This window comes from Aulonocara sp. 'chitande type north' Nkhata Bay, linkage group LG1 (assembly GCF_057382095.1).
Source record: "Aulonocara sp. 'chitande type north' Nkhata Bay isolate Kocher_YH1m ecotype deep benthic linkage group LG1, A_spYH_male_GT1.1, whole genome shotgun sequence".
Classification (NCBI taxonomy): Eukaryota; Metazoa; Chordata; class Actinopteri; order Cichliformes; family Cichlidae; genus Aulonocara; species Aulonocara sp. 'chitande type north' Nkhata Bay.
Genome location: NC_141344.1, coordinates 38,338,308 through 38,352,971, shown reverse-complemented (window position 1 = coordinate 38,352,971; position 14,664 = coordinate 38,338,308). Strand labels below are relative to the sequence as shown.

General features: G+C 39.8%; 1 pseudogene; it reads left to right on the top strand.

Moving 5' to 3' along the window:
* Positions 1 to 368: 368 nt before the first annotated feature.
* Positions 369 to 9,140, top strand: LOC147339519 (uncharacterized; annotated as a pseudogene).
* Positions 9,141 to 14,664: the final 5,524 nt, after the last annotated feature.

The following is a 14,664-nucleotide window of genomic DNA, read 5'->3' as shown; positions in this document are numbered from 1 at the left end:
AACTTGAATGCATAGAATGAAACTTGAATGCATAGAATGAAACTTGAATGCATAGAATGAAACTAGAATATATGCAATGAAACTTGAATACATATAATGAAACTAGAATATATGCAATGAAACTTGAATATATGGAATGAAACATGAATACAAAGAATGAAACTTGAATATATGGAATGAAACATGAATAAAATGAAACTTGAATATATGGGATGAAACTTGAATATATGGGATGATCTTCTGAATATATGGGATGATCTTCTGAATATATGGAATGATCTTCTGAATATATGGAATGACACTTGACGTCACGGGGGTACTTGTGCCATCTAGTGCTTTCCTTGTTTGTAGCTGCGAGGAGTGCCAGTATGAGCCAGTCCACACGGAATCTTGCGGTTCAAATTCTAAGTAATGAGGAGCTAATTAACACCCTGGCAAATGCATGTTCTGGCCAACCTAATATTAGTACTAGTATACCGCATTGTACTACTGATGAAGAAATTTATTCACTGTTTTATCGTGGAAGACCAAATGCAGTGAACCTCACTGGTCAGATAGCACCTGGTTATCCAGCTAACCTTATGGAGAACACGCCTTCCACATTACAGGAGTCCCCCACAACGGGTCCCATCTACAATCTTAGACCTTTTACTCGAAAGGGCCCAAGGCAGAAGAGGTAAGAACAGAACTAAATGCATTGAAATTACTAGTGGAAGGTTAGTAATTGCCCATAGGTTTCATTTGCTCAACGAAGCTAAGTAAACAAAAATATTACAAAAAACAAAACAAAAAAACTGTTCAATAGACTTACAGCATGTCGATGTGGAGACTAAACTGTGCACAACAGTTAATTTGTTTAATTGTGGAAACATGCGATTTCACACCCCGTAAGCTTAATCTGCAAACATTTTGTAAAAGCAAAGCACATCATTCAGTTGTTACAATACATTTTTTGGCAATATATAATTTAATGAAACTTTTTTTAAAGCAACAAAATGTATAATTTAAGAGATTTTTTTTATGTGGTTAAGTTGTTAAGTTTCTTCACCCACCCATCCCACTATCTTCCATCATGTATCCATCAATTAATCCATCCATTCTCTTCCACTTAGCCAATTCAGGATTCCAACAGCCTATACTAGGTACCATGAGGCTAGAGGGTGTTTATTAATGCAAATTGGACATGTGTACAGCATGGTGTTTTTTTGTTTTTTTTTTAATTAAATGTACTTCATTGATCAGAGAAGTGTGAGTATATTACATGCAGAAATGTTTACTTTGCCTTTATCCTCTATTAGGTTTCCAGCACAGCTAAGCAGGTCACATTCTGTGGCTCAGTCTTTCACCAAAGAAGCGATTCTCTTGCCAGACCATCTTACTGCACATGTGCCAAGGCGTAACAAAAACGCTTGGCTTTTTGAAAATGGACATATAAAATATGCACTGGAGTTTAGCTGTGACTGGGACTCAAAGTAATGCAGCCAATAAGGACTGCCTTCCAGCCAGTTGTGGAAGGATGCAGGTAAGCTTTAGATCCTTTTTCATAAAAAGATTTGTTTTTGTTACTTAGATTATTAAAGGTCAACTTTGGGTATTTCCAAAAATGATCTGGAAGCACTGATCAGATGACTGGATTGATATCTTTTAGAGTTAACAAAAATGAAACCTTTTAATGTACTGTATTGTATTGTAGTCTGTTAGCCTTAACAAAACTTTCATATACACTGTTTTCTTCTTCCCTAGGCTACAGATTTTGCTGGCATGCCACACCAAACTAGTTGAGCCATCACTCACTTCCAAACAGACTTTGAATGGAGACCTTCAAAGGTTAAACTACTGTTCTTTGTGTTGTCACAGTTGAAATTTTTAAAGAAGTTACCTCAGCCATTCCCATTGTTAACACACAGTCCATGTCTGTTGATGATGAGGTCATCTGGTGTGTTGCTACCCAAGATGTTTGTACTGTTGAATCTTCCATCTCTGCTGACACCCTCAAAATGTCCACCAATCCTTCTGTCATTGCTACTGATGAGGATAAGCCTTACTCCAGTGGAACATCTGCCAGACAGCACACCTGGCTTATCAGTGGGTTCTTCTGCCAGTGTTATTGGTGACACACGTGTCTTCTCTAGTAACACCTCCAGTGTGTCCAAAGGACCTACCCAGCCTACAGGTATGTGTTTTGTACATGTTTGTATCTTTTAATCTTTTGAGCTATATTGTGCAAAAGTCATGAGCCACCCCTCCTTTCTTTGTATTTTGCTGGGAAAAAAAGGAAATAAGTGCATTGATTTACTGCAGTCTACAAAATGATGTCTACAAACAGACATGGAAGCACAGTACATTAGGGTAGAACAAAACTTGTAGAATTTTAATGAGCTTAAAATTCAAAATGTGATATGAGCTACTTTAGGCTTCAACACAGCTTGAACTCTCTTAAGCAAGCTTTCCTGATGGTGATGTCTTCTTTTTATTGAATTTCTTTAAGCATGGTTCAGGAAAAGTTTTCCAGGCTTTTTGTTCTGTTCTCTGTCAAGATGATCCCACAAAACTTTAATAATGCTGAGGCCAATAAATAATTTACAAAACATTCTGGCTTTGCAGTACATATCTTGGCCTGTTTGAGGAAGAATACCTGTCAGATGACCCCGACCTCCAAGAAGCCATTTCAACGTCTTTAGACTCAAGTGCAAGTGAAAGGTCAGTACAACAAAAACTTTTACTTGTCATGTTGAAAGGTCAACATATTAACCATTATTTGATATTTGTTGCAGAAAAGGAGTCACCGGCTGTCTAGTTTTGAATTAGTTTGAATAAGCAAACTACAACCTGCAATTTCTGTTGTCCTTTGAAGATTACCAAGGCTATCAAATTAATTATATTTTATTTGATATATGTTTTGGTTTATGTTCACTTTTTTTGAATGGAGGTTGGTTGTCAGTGTTGGATCTTGTTTTTTTCATGTTCTACTTGTATTTATACTATTTATAAATACTAGTGTATTTATGACAAGATAAAAATTTAAACTTCTTTTTTCCATTATCACAAATATTCTTGATTTGTATCTCTTTTATGATAAATATCAATTACAGTCTTAAGGATGGTACATCATTATTCTGTTGGTGGGTTATTGCCATTGAGACTAGCATATTTCTTTACTGTGTGTGTGTGTGTGTGTGTGTGTGTGTGTGTGTGTGTGTGTGTGTGTGTCAGTGACGTCCAGAGCTTAGAGAGAATCTTGGAGCAGATTGTTACTTATTGAGTAAATAATGACAGCACTACACACTTCAACATCATAAGGCGAAATGTGTGGGATGGAGCATCCAGAGCCACGGGCACATGGGCAGATCCAATTTTTCACCAGAGAAAAAAATATTTGTGAAGTTTACTGCTGACTATGGAATATCTGAGGGTGCTGTTGACAATGGAGGACCTACTCGGGAGTTCTTCGACTTTGCCTCCGTGAAGTCAAGGACAAGCTTGGCATCTTTGAAGGTCCACCCAATGCTAAAGTTCTTACGTGCAACTCTAAAGGTGCTTATGATTTAATTAATTGTTGCCATTTGATTTATTTTACATCAATACATTATACATCAATTGGTTTGTGATTACATGTACGAGTTTAGTATCTCATACAGTTAACTAAACACATTTTTTTGGCAATGATAGAATTTTTGTACTACCATCTCTAGGGATGGGTATCGAAAACCGGTTCTTGTTGAGAACCGGTTCCCACTGTTTCAATTCCTTGGAATTGTTTGCCATCTTTGCAAACGATTCCCTTATCGATTCCAGTCGCCCCGAATGACGTCACCACGTTGCCGAGCGTCATTTACCTGGCAGGAAACACGGCGCCTAAGCGGCTCAAACGCTCAAAAGTTTGATTATACTTTATGAGAACCGATGACAACAGGGCAACTTGCAAAGTAGATATTTCATTTAAGGGAGGAAACACTACGAATATGCAAAAGCATTTGCTCACAAAACACGCGATGACCTTAAATGAATGTCGTGTTTTTAATTCCGCTCCGGACTCGTGACTCTCAACCAGCAGCAGCGCTAACGTTTGCACGTCCTCTCCCGTTAATGCGGCAGGTAAATAATCAACTAACAGTGCATATTATGTTAGCGCAATCTGCCTTATTACAAGACCTGCCATTACTGTACATGTAGGTGACCATGATGAGAGAGACAGAAAGAGTCTGGCTGGCGCTCGCTGGTAGTTCTCGCTGCAGTCTACCGGTAGCGTCTCCTTTCAGGCCAGGATAGACGAATGTCACCGAGCAGTGTCTAAGTTTGTGGTCAAAGGCTTGCACCCATTTGCCACAGCAGATGCCCCGATTTTTGGTAAGTGAATGTGTTTAATTGTAGGCAGGGACATTACTGGATATTCTTGTGTAATGTTAAGGTTCAAAATTGAGGAGGGAGAGTACAAACCACTCTTGGTCCAGAAGCTCTTTGGTCAAACAATGATTTTAATAAACACACGTGTGGGAAGACACTCTGTACGCAGACAGCCAGTAGTCCTCAACTTAATCAAAGCATGAACAGATATTTTATAGCATCAGGGTTTGATTTACTGACGCCCCTTCATGCGTCACAGATACATTTTATACATAGATCAGATCAACACCAGAATGACTTTTCACCTAGAAAATCATCTTCTATTTTCATGGCTGGTACTTTCCGTTATCTTAAAGTGAATTGTTCCTCTTTCTTGTCGAGACATAACTAATCTCTCCTCTAAGAATCTAACTAATGTGTGTGTATGTGTTGACCTCACATGCTCTTTGTGTCACCTCTTAACTGTCTGTGTCTCGTCCTCAAATGCTCCTCAAAATAACCTGCACTTAGACTCTGCTTTCGGTTTCAGTTCTGCAAAAGGCACACTCTGTAAACCTGCAACTTCCTGTCAGCCTGCAACTTAGTCTTTCTGAAAGACACACACTGTTTCAACATCTGAATGCAATATAAACTCCAGATTATATTATTAATGCAATGGTACTGATGACAATTATTCAACAATAGCAGTAAAATAATTTCCCTGCTCCACAGTAATTGCCACAGAACAATTTATGTTATACTTTGTTATTGCTACAGAAGAATATTTATTTTATTATTTTACATTTACAATTTTTTTTCCTGGACCCTGTGACACCCCATTGAAGAGCCGTAGGCTGGATCTCTTAAGATCTCACTGTTGGGTTTGTAAGGCCATGTTACTCCTAAATTTCTATCTTGTTCAAAGAGAAGATTTAAAACAAAGTTCTAAGCTAATCGACCTTAGTGTTTTCCTTTTTAAAAAAAAAAAAAAAAGAATCGATAAGAGAATCGATAAAGAATCGAATCGTTAAACAGAATCGAAAATGGAATCGGAATCGTTAAAATCTTATCAATACCCATCCCTAACCATCTCTGCTTTGATTGAAAGGTTTGAAACAGTACTGCATATTTAGAAATTCTGGCCATTTTTATACATGCTCTCTCATTTTCAAATGTGATTTCAGTTTGACTTCAGTGTATTAACTAGAGATGGACCGATCCGATATTACGTATCGTATCGGTCTGATACTGACCTAAATTACTGGATCGGAAAAATAAAAAATGTAATCCGATCCATTAAATATCACGAAAGCACCTCACAAAACTTGCAACACGCCGTAACTCACCTCAGAACGTTAGCACGTCGGAGCAGTATGCATCATGTGATAGAGCGGCTGTGGCATGCGGGACCTGTGGTCTGGATAGCATTTGGAGCTTCGCTAGCAACCTGGCATTTCATCTCCGACAAAGTTATCCCGAGAGAAGTAAAGCAAGTGTGTAAGTCCATCTCTGAATGTTTGTAAAGCATTCCTGCGTTAAGCTTAACAAGCGACTGCCTCTTCTTGCTGCTACTTCAATCATGAAACTGCTTAATGATCAGCTGATCGGCTTTTCTGTCGCGTCCTTGCTGATCTGCACTGGTTGCCTGTGAAATTTCGTATTCAATTTAAAATTCTGTTGTTTACTTTTAAAATTACTAATAACACAGGGCCAAGTTATCTTAAGGAACTCTTAAATTCATATCGTCCTACGAGGGCCTTAAGATCCTCCTCACAGTCATTGTTGGTTCAGCCCAGATCTCGCTTGAAGTCTAGAGGTGATCGAGCGTTCGCTCTAGCTGCACCTGAGCTGTGGAACAGTCTCCCGATTGGCATCCGGGCGTCTGATTCTATTCAATCTTTTAAATCACGGCTTAAAACATATCTGTTTGAACTTGCTTTTCCTACCAGTTAATTTCTCGCCTTGCTTCTAGTGTGTTGTTCAAATGTTCTAATGTGTCTGGTTGTTTTGCGTTGTCCTGTGCTGTCAATGTTTTCCATCACTGTGTTTGATGGTTCAGCTTTACAGCTTTACTCTGCTATAGCTCTGTGCTATAGTTTATTCTTATTAGTGGTTTTTACCTGTGAACATAATCTCACACTTATATGACTCTGACGTTATAGTCTTAATTATTTTATTATTTTATTGTTGCGTTGCCTATGTCCTCTATCACTGTGTATGATGGTACAGTTCTCTTTGCTACAGCTGTGTGCTATTGACTGTTCCTATTAGTGGTTTTTACCTGTGAACATAATCCCACACCTATATGATTCTGATGTTTTAGTGTAAATCATTTTATTGTTTTATTGTTTCATGTAAAGCACTTTGGCATGCCCCGGGCTTTTAATGTGCTCTATAAATAAAGATTGTTGTTGTTGTTGTTGTTGACTCTGTCTCTCTTCTTTGTTTTTGGCCCACTTTGCACCAGAAAGAGGGAACCAGCGGCTGAACAACAGCAACACGTTTAAGCTTGATAAGCTGTTGTTAGAATTTATTTAATCTTACTTTCTACACCAGGATCCTTTTCTACGCAACTGACGGCTGGTAACTGTGCAGGGGCGGATCTAGAAAGTTTAGCCAGGGGGGCCGATAGGGCATTAACAGGGAAAAGGGGCACAAAGACATACTTTTCTTTCTTATTCTCATTTAAAATCAGAATCAGAATACTTTATTCATCCCGAGGGAAATTAGGGTTACAGCAGGCAGCACGCTAATGGTGCATGCGCACTTACAAAGGAACCTTCTGACCAACTTTACACAAACATCACATTGGGCAGACATGTCAGAAGGTAGGCTGATAGGAAAAAAACAACGAAAATACACTACATGAGGTAAGAGGAGGAGAAAAAAAACTCCACTCAGACTGAGCTCCTAGTGGGAGAACAGTTTGATAACAGGAAAAAAAAAAAAAAAAAAAAAAAAAAAAAAAAAACACCTCAGCACAAAAGCACATGACTATCAATACACCATAGAAACACAGGACAAGCAACAATTGAATGTCTAGCTTTTAATAAATAATTATCTGAATCTTACACCCAAGTTTTAATCTGATGTAAAATGTATAGAAGTCCATTACTGTATATAGTAACTGTTAAGTCTGATATACCCTAGTAAGCTATAGTACATTTTCCTTTGGGAAGGTACCATCTGTGCAGTCTGCAATTTTGTTGAAGAAAGATGTTGAATCTATTTAATATTTCTTGAAAAATAATTGATTTATGTCCTTTTTTTTTTTTCACACTGCATCAAATTAAGGTTGATTACGTCGATTAAGCATCATGAGGTGGAGTGTGAGGGGTGGTTCCCTATTTTTTATTTATTTATTTTTGTTGTTGCTGGGAGTTGGAACCCTATTAGTTAGGTTGCTTAATATTTAAGCTAAGTACTCTTTAAAATACCAGAATAGGGAGGATGGTGTAGGTTTAAGTTTATTAGATTGATCAGTATTGCTGAACTATGAAATATTTGTTTTTTGCATACAGGTATAACAGAATAGCTTTAGTTTAGTTGTTGTTTTAAACTTGAGTATGAACTTATACAAAATGCAGCAAGATATTTAAAAAACAGTTTTGTTGATTAAAAAAAACACTATATCGGATTCATATCGGTATCGGCAGATATCCAAATTTATGATATCGGTATCGGACATAAAAAAGTGGTATCGTGCCATCTCTAGTATTAACAAGATAAATAAATAACAGGATAAATAGGAGGATAACTAAATAAATAAATTATTACCAATCCTGTGTACTGAGTACAAATAATAGGCTATTTCTGCATCCATGTACGCTTAATATGTTGTGGTCTCCACTAAATTCTTTTTTGACATTATGGTTTCACTGCAGCTTATGGGGATAGGTTAATTGGATAATCCAAATTGCCACTAGGTGTGAATTTGCGAGTGAATGTGAGTGCGAATGGTTGTCTGTCTCTGTGTGTTGGCCCTGCGACAGACTGGCGACCTGTCCAGAGTGTACCCCGCCTCTCGCCCTATGACAGCTGGGATAGGCTCAAGCGCCCCCCCGCGACCCTGAAAAAAGGATAAGCGGAAGTGAATGGATGAATGGATGGATGGTTTCACTGTATAGACTATATTAGCTTCAGGTGTGCCTTTCAAATTAAAGCTTAATTTTAAAAATATACATGTTTCACTTTTGCTTTAATCTTTTGGTAATTTAATGTATTTGTACACCAGTAGTCTTAGTCAGAATCTCATTTTCATCTTGTATTTTTCTATCTTATAGTTGAAAATGATGTCTCTTTGGAAGCGTTGAGGGAGATTAAAAATGCTCCAAAAGCTCCAACAGCACAAACATAGCACAGAGGTCCAGTTTAGCTGAAGCTACAACCACTTGTGTCACCTGTCAGTCAGAGAGGCCACAAAGAGGCTTCTGGAGGAGGTAAAACAGCTACGCCTCCAAAATGCCGAGAAGGACAGACGGATCATGGATCTCGAGCGGCGGGTGGATGAGCTGGAGCAGTACACCCGTACGAACGACGTGGTCAGCCGTATTAAAATCGAGCGCGCGGTGGCCGGGAACATCGGGGAGCCCAGCGACGAGGAGACCCGCTCGGTGGAGCAACAGGTGGCGTCCTTCCTCCAAAGCAAGGGAATAGAGATGGACCTGGAGCACATAGAAGCATGTCACTCACTGCCCAGGAGGAGTGACAGACCGCCGGCCGTTGTAATGAGATTTGTCAATCGGAAGAACAAGGTCGCACTGCTGAAACGAGGACGCAAACGAAAGGCACGGACGTTTTCATTAATGAGCATCTGACACGAAAAAACGCAGACATCGCGAGGAAGGCAAGGCAACTGAAGAAGAACGGTAAAATACAACATACATGGGTAACAAACTGTAAGATTTTCATTAAGCTAAACGGGACACCAGAAGAGGCAAAAGTACTGATAGTGAGGAACATGGAGGATCTGGACAAGTATAACTGACACCAATGTATCAATTACACCAGGAAATGACATGGACACGTTGAAATTAATTCTTCAACAGAAAGTAATTGATCTAGATTGTGAATATAAGGAGCATAATATAATAGATCCAGAAATAGATTCTGAAAGTAACTTTCTCTCTATTTTTGTTAAAAATTGTAATTATTTCACTCAGGAACAATATGAAAAAGAAATTAACAGCAGAAGTATGTACTCTAATTTTGATTTCATTAAGGACTATTTGCAACAATTTTTTCGCCCCTTTAGTGTTATAGCCATCACTGAAACTTGGTTCAATGTCGATAAAGAAATAGATTTGTTTGAATGGATATGATTTAAAATACATGAATAGATTAAATAAGGCGGGCGGTGGGGTTGCTATATATGTTCATAACTCTATAAAATATAATGTTGTAACAACTATGTCTATGGCTATTGATGGAATTTTGGAATGTTTGACTATTGAGATTATGAATGAAAAAAAAAAGAGAAATGTTATAATAAGTTGTATATATCGGACACCCAGTTCAAGTATTGACACTTTTAATGAATGGATAGAAAAAACGTTTGCTTCGGTGAACCAAAAAATTACTATTTATCTGTGGTGATTTTAATATTGATTTGCTAAATCCAACAAGGTAAAAGCCATTGATGACTTTACTGACACGATGTACAGCTTATCACTATATCCAACAATAACAAAGCCAAGCAGAATAACTTCACATAGCGCCACTATTATTGACAATATTTTTACTAATGTCATGGATTTCCAAATTAATAGTGGCCTGCTTGTCTGTGATATAACTGACCACTTACCAGTTTTTACTTTGTGTGACTGTGATTTAAAAAAAAAAAAAAAAAAAAAAAAAAAAAAATAGATACCAAGATCATGATAGCAAAGCGAACAATAAATGAAGCAATTCATGCCTTCAATTTCGATTTAGCACAACAAGATTGGAGTTCGGTGTATGAAGAGTCAGATGTGGACAAGGCTTATGATAATTTTCTAGATATTTTTACTATGTGGTACAATAAACATTGTCCTGTAAACGAACACATGACAAAGAAAAGATAAAAAGTCCTTGGCTCACAAAAGGAATTATTAATGCTTGCAAAAAGAAAAACAATCTGTATAAACAGTTTATCAAAGTAAAAACAAAAGTGGAACAAAGATATAAAGCATATAGAAATAAATTGACTGCTATTATAAGAACGAGCAAACAACTTTATTATAGAAGATTATATGGAAATAAAAATATAAAAGGAACTTGGCATGTGTTAAACAACTTAATTAAACAAGGATCTTCTGGAACATCATATCCTGAATATTTTACTGATGCAAATGGTGAAAATCACAACATGAGTAATATTGTCGATGGGTTCAATAAATTCTTCATAAATGTTGGCCCTGAACTAGCAGCGGACATCCCGTGTCATAAAAATGAAAATATCAGTAATATAAAATCAAATCCCTTTTCACTGTTCCTCTCAGCTACAAATGAGCAAGAACTAATAAATATCACATTAAAATGTAAAAGTAAGTCTTCAATGGATTATCAAAACATAAATATGTCTGTAGTTAAACAGGTTATTCTGAATATTGCTAGTCCCTTAACATATATCTGTAATTTATCATTTCAGTCCGGTTGTTTTCAAAAAGTATCATGGTCCCCGTGCCCCGCTGGTCAATCCTCTATTGGGCAATATGTTTGTGGTTCGTTTGCTCTCTCTCTCACTCTCTCTCTCGCCACGGCGATGCTCACTGCGGGCTCCCGCTGCTGGCCCACACACCTGCTCATCACCACACCGGCCGCTGATCCCAGCTGATTACTGCACTACTTAGATGGCGAGTCTGCACTAGTCTTCGCTGGATCGTTGAGCTATCAGTGTCAGTTAGACTTGTGTTTCTGCTAACCTGTACTTTGAGAATTTCTTATAATTATCCTGCTAACCCGACGTTTTGTGTGTAGATCGTTTTTGGAACCCGATGCGGAGAGGAGTGATTGAGGGGGAACGTTTTTGTACAGAAAGTGTGGAACACCCTTCTCCCAACCCTGTTTCCCACGGACCCTGGCGACCCGGACCCGTTTCCCCTGCACGTTGTATATAGCCACTTGCTGTATGTGTTCACTGTAAATAAACGCACTGTCCTTCGCTTAAAGGAAAACCCTGGCCTGCGCCTCTTTCGGAAACCTTATCAAAAAAAAAAAAAAAAAAAAAATTGCGAAAGTAATACCACTATATAAAAGTAATGACAAACACAGTTTTACCAATTATAGGCCTATTTCTCTACTGCCTCAATTCTCAAAAATTCTAGAAAAACGTTTTAATTCCATCCATCCATCCATTCGCTTCCGCTTATCCTTTTCAGGGTCGCGGGGGGTGCTGGAGCCTATCCCAGCTGTCATAGGGCGAGAGGCGGGGTACACCCTGGACAGGTCGCCAGTCTGTCGCAGGGCCAACACACAGGGACAGACAACCAGTCGCACTCACATTCATTCGCACATTCACACCTAGTGACAATTTGGATTATCCAATTAACCTATCCCCACAAGCTGCATGTCTTTGGACGGTGGGAGGAAGCCGGAGTACCCGGAGGGAACCCACACAAACACGGGGAGAACATGCAAACTCCACACAGAAAGACCCCGGCCTGATGTTGGAATTGAACTCAGGACCTTCTTGCTGTGCGGCAACAGTGCTAACCACCGTGCCACTTTTTAATTCAAGATTAGAAAAATTCCTTGAAAAACATCAGATAATAAATGTTGGTCATTATGGTTTCAGAACGCAAAGAACCACTTCAATAGCGATAATTGTAGAAGAAATTACTGATACACTGGATAAAAATAAATCTCTCTCGCTATCCATCTATCTATCTATCTATCTATGGCCCTCCATATGTGTATATGTGTGTTTGTTACTTGTAGTTATTACTGCCTGTTACCTGTGGTAATGCAATTTATAATTTATATATTCTGTATTCAGTAGGGGTGCAACGATACACAAAATTCTCGGTTCGGTTCGATACTTTGGTATCACGGTTCGATATTTTTTCGATACAAAAAATGTTCATGCATTTTTAATTTGTCATTTATTAAAATTATAAATATATATTTTAACTCAAAAGTACAGTTTTTAAATTTAACCCTAACCCTTGTGCGTGTTTTTTATTTTGACAGCGAATGCGCACCTGCGGACCACTTATGTGCAGCCCTGGTTATTTAGCTCATCATATTGCAGCCACAGAAATTCTTTTGTCCATGAAACCATAAAGCTGCACTTTCTTTTTGCCTTATAGTCTGATTTGTCATAACTTCTCCGTTTTGTGGTAAGCTTTTCTTTGGCTGTCACTTCTTCACCCTGACCTGTCTTATTTGGCTCAGCAGAACTGAAATGCTTTTACACACGCACTCACATAAGCTCAGCGATTCTCTGCGCGATCAACCTCTCACATGTTTAAGCTTGCTGCGGGAGATTTCACTTGTCATGTTTGCATAGTAAGCTAACGATTGACGATGTCAGAGGAATTGGTGCACAAATTATCACTCACAGATCAGTGCTGTCGCTCTCTATACACAGTTCGCACGATTGCAAAGTGAAAGCAAAAAAACAAGCGCAAATTCAAACGCGACTTCAATATGTCACATATTGACAGTGGCTCACCGATGCCAATGACATAATTACCCAGCTACATTTCTGAAAGAATGCAAAAGCATTGACATATATTTTTCCTACAATAGCCCGACGGGCAGGGAAGAGATAGATTTTGGTAGCCCGACTGAAAAAAATCGCTAGCTCCGGGACGTCGGGCTAGCGATATTGCAAGCCCTGTATCTGATTGAGGAATCACTCATCTTTGGAAAAGAGAGTTTATTACAGAGAAATGGCTCTTTCCAAAATAAAAGCTATACTATCCGCTTCTTCTGGGCTATATTCTCAGCAGCATAAGGAGAATCATGTGCTAACAGCTGTCTAAATGACTCGGCTAAAGTTAGTAGCATGCTTGCTTTTTTTTGTCTGCTTCCACTTGTCTTTGCACTAGGATGATGTCGGCGTAAATGTGCAGTCATATTCGTTGTGTTCCCACTAGTGCTTTCAGGTTAATCTCGTTGAAATGACCTTAACGCCACAACACGGCAAATCTCCGTTAACGAGCTACCGCCGATCGCTCCGTGCATGGGGCTAGACGGCCAACTGCGCTAACACACTAGTTCACACCAATGTAATTGAGCATTGCATGGCACATCCAACATACTGTTTTACTTTAGTCCATGACTCGCTTACCTTCAGGGTCATACGTCACATGAAAACCAAAATAATTCCAAACGCCAGATCTGAATGAGGTTCAATTTGCCTGTTGCAAGGAGAGCTTAACTTCTGTCTCGCTAGCTTGCCCTGCGCTCTTCCTTCTGACTATGCTGTCTGTGTTGAGCGCTCAGTGGATCTGCGCTCGACTGTGCAGCCTAGGCGGAGTAGTCGAACACAGATTCACTGAGTGCTCAACACAGACAGCATCGTCAGAAGGAAAATTGATCCAATAATTTACAAATGTATTGTTCGATACATATGCGTACCGAACCGAAAGCACTGTATCGAACGGTTCAATATCGATACGAATATCGTTGCACCCCTAGTATTCAGTTATGAAGGCTCTAATTGTTGTTTGCGAGCTGCCGTTTTGATGTGTCATGTTTCGGCTGTGTGGCAGGCAGGAGAGGACCCAAACGCAAACTCACGGGGACAGAACTTGAACTCAAAAGCACAGCTTTAATTGCTGGAAAAAGGCCACAAAAACAAAATGACCATCAAAAGCACAGGAGCACAGGGAACAGTTCACAACTCCTCAGGGGGCCGCCAGGTCCAGAAATCCATGTTCACTTGATCAGGGGGCCGGCCCGGAGGCTGACGGCACAGGAGTTCATGGTCAAACAGTTCCGGGGGCCAACCGTGTGGACGGCAACGGTGTAGAAACAGTTCAGGGGGCCGACCTCAACGGCGGTGACGTCCAGCCGGTGGCCCGGAAAGTGGCCAGCGATCCCGAGGTGCCGAGGCCAGACCAGGCGTGGCAGAAGCAGTGGCCGAGGTCGGACCAGACGAGGATGAAGACTCGGATGAAGCTGGACCAGGCGACGCTGATGAAGCCGAAGCTGGACCAGGCGACTGCGTGGGCGGAGACACGGAGGCCGCAGCTGGCATGGATGAGGCTGCTGGTGGAGCAGCTGGTGGCTGAACGGGCCCCTCGGACCCTCCAGCGGAGACATGAGGCCGGACGGGCCCCTCGGGCCCTCCAACTGACGTGGCATGAGGCCGGACGGGCCCCTCGGGCCCTCCAGTTGACGTGGCATGAGGCT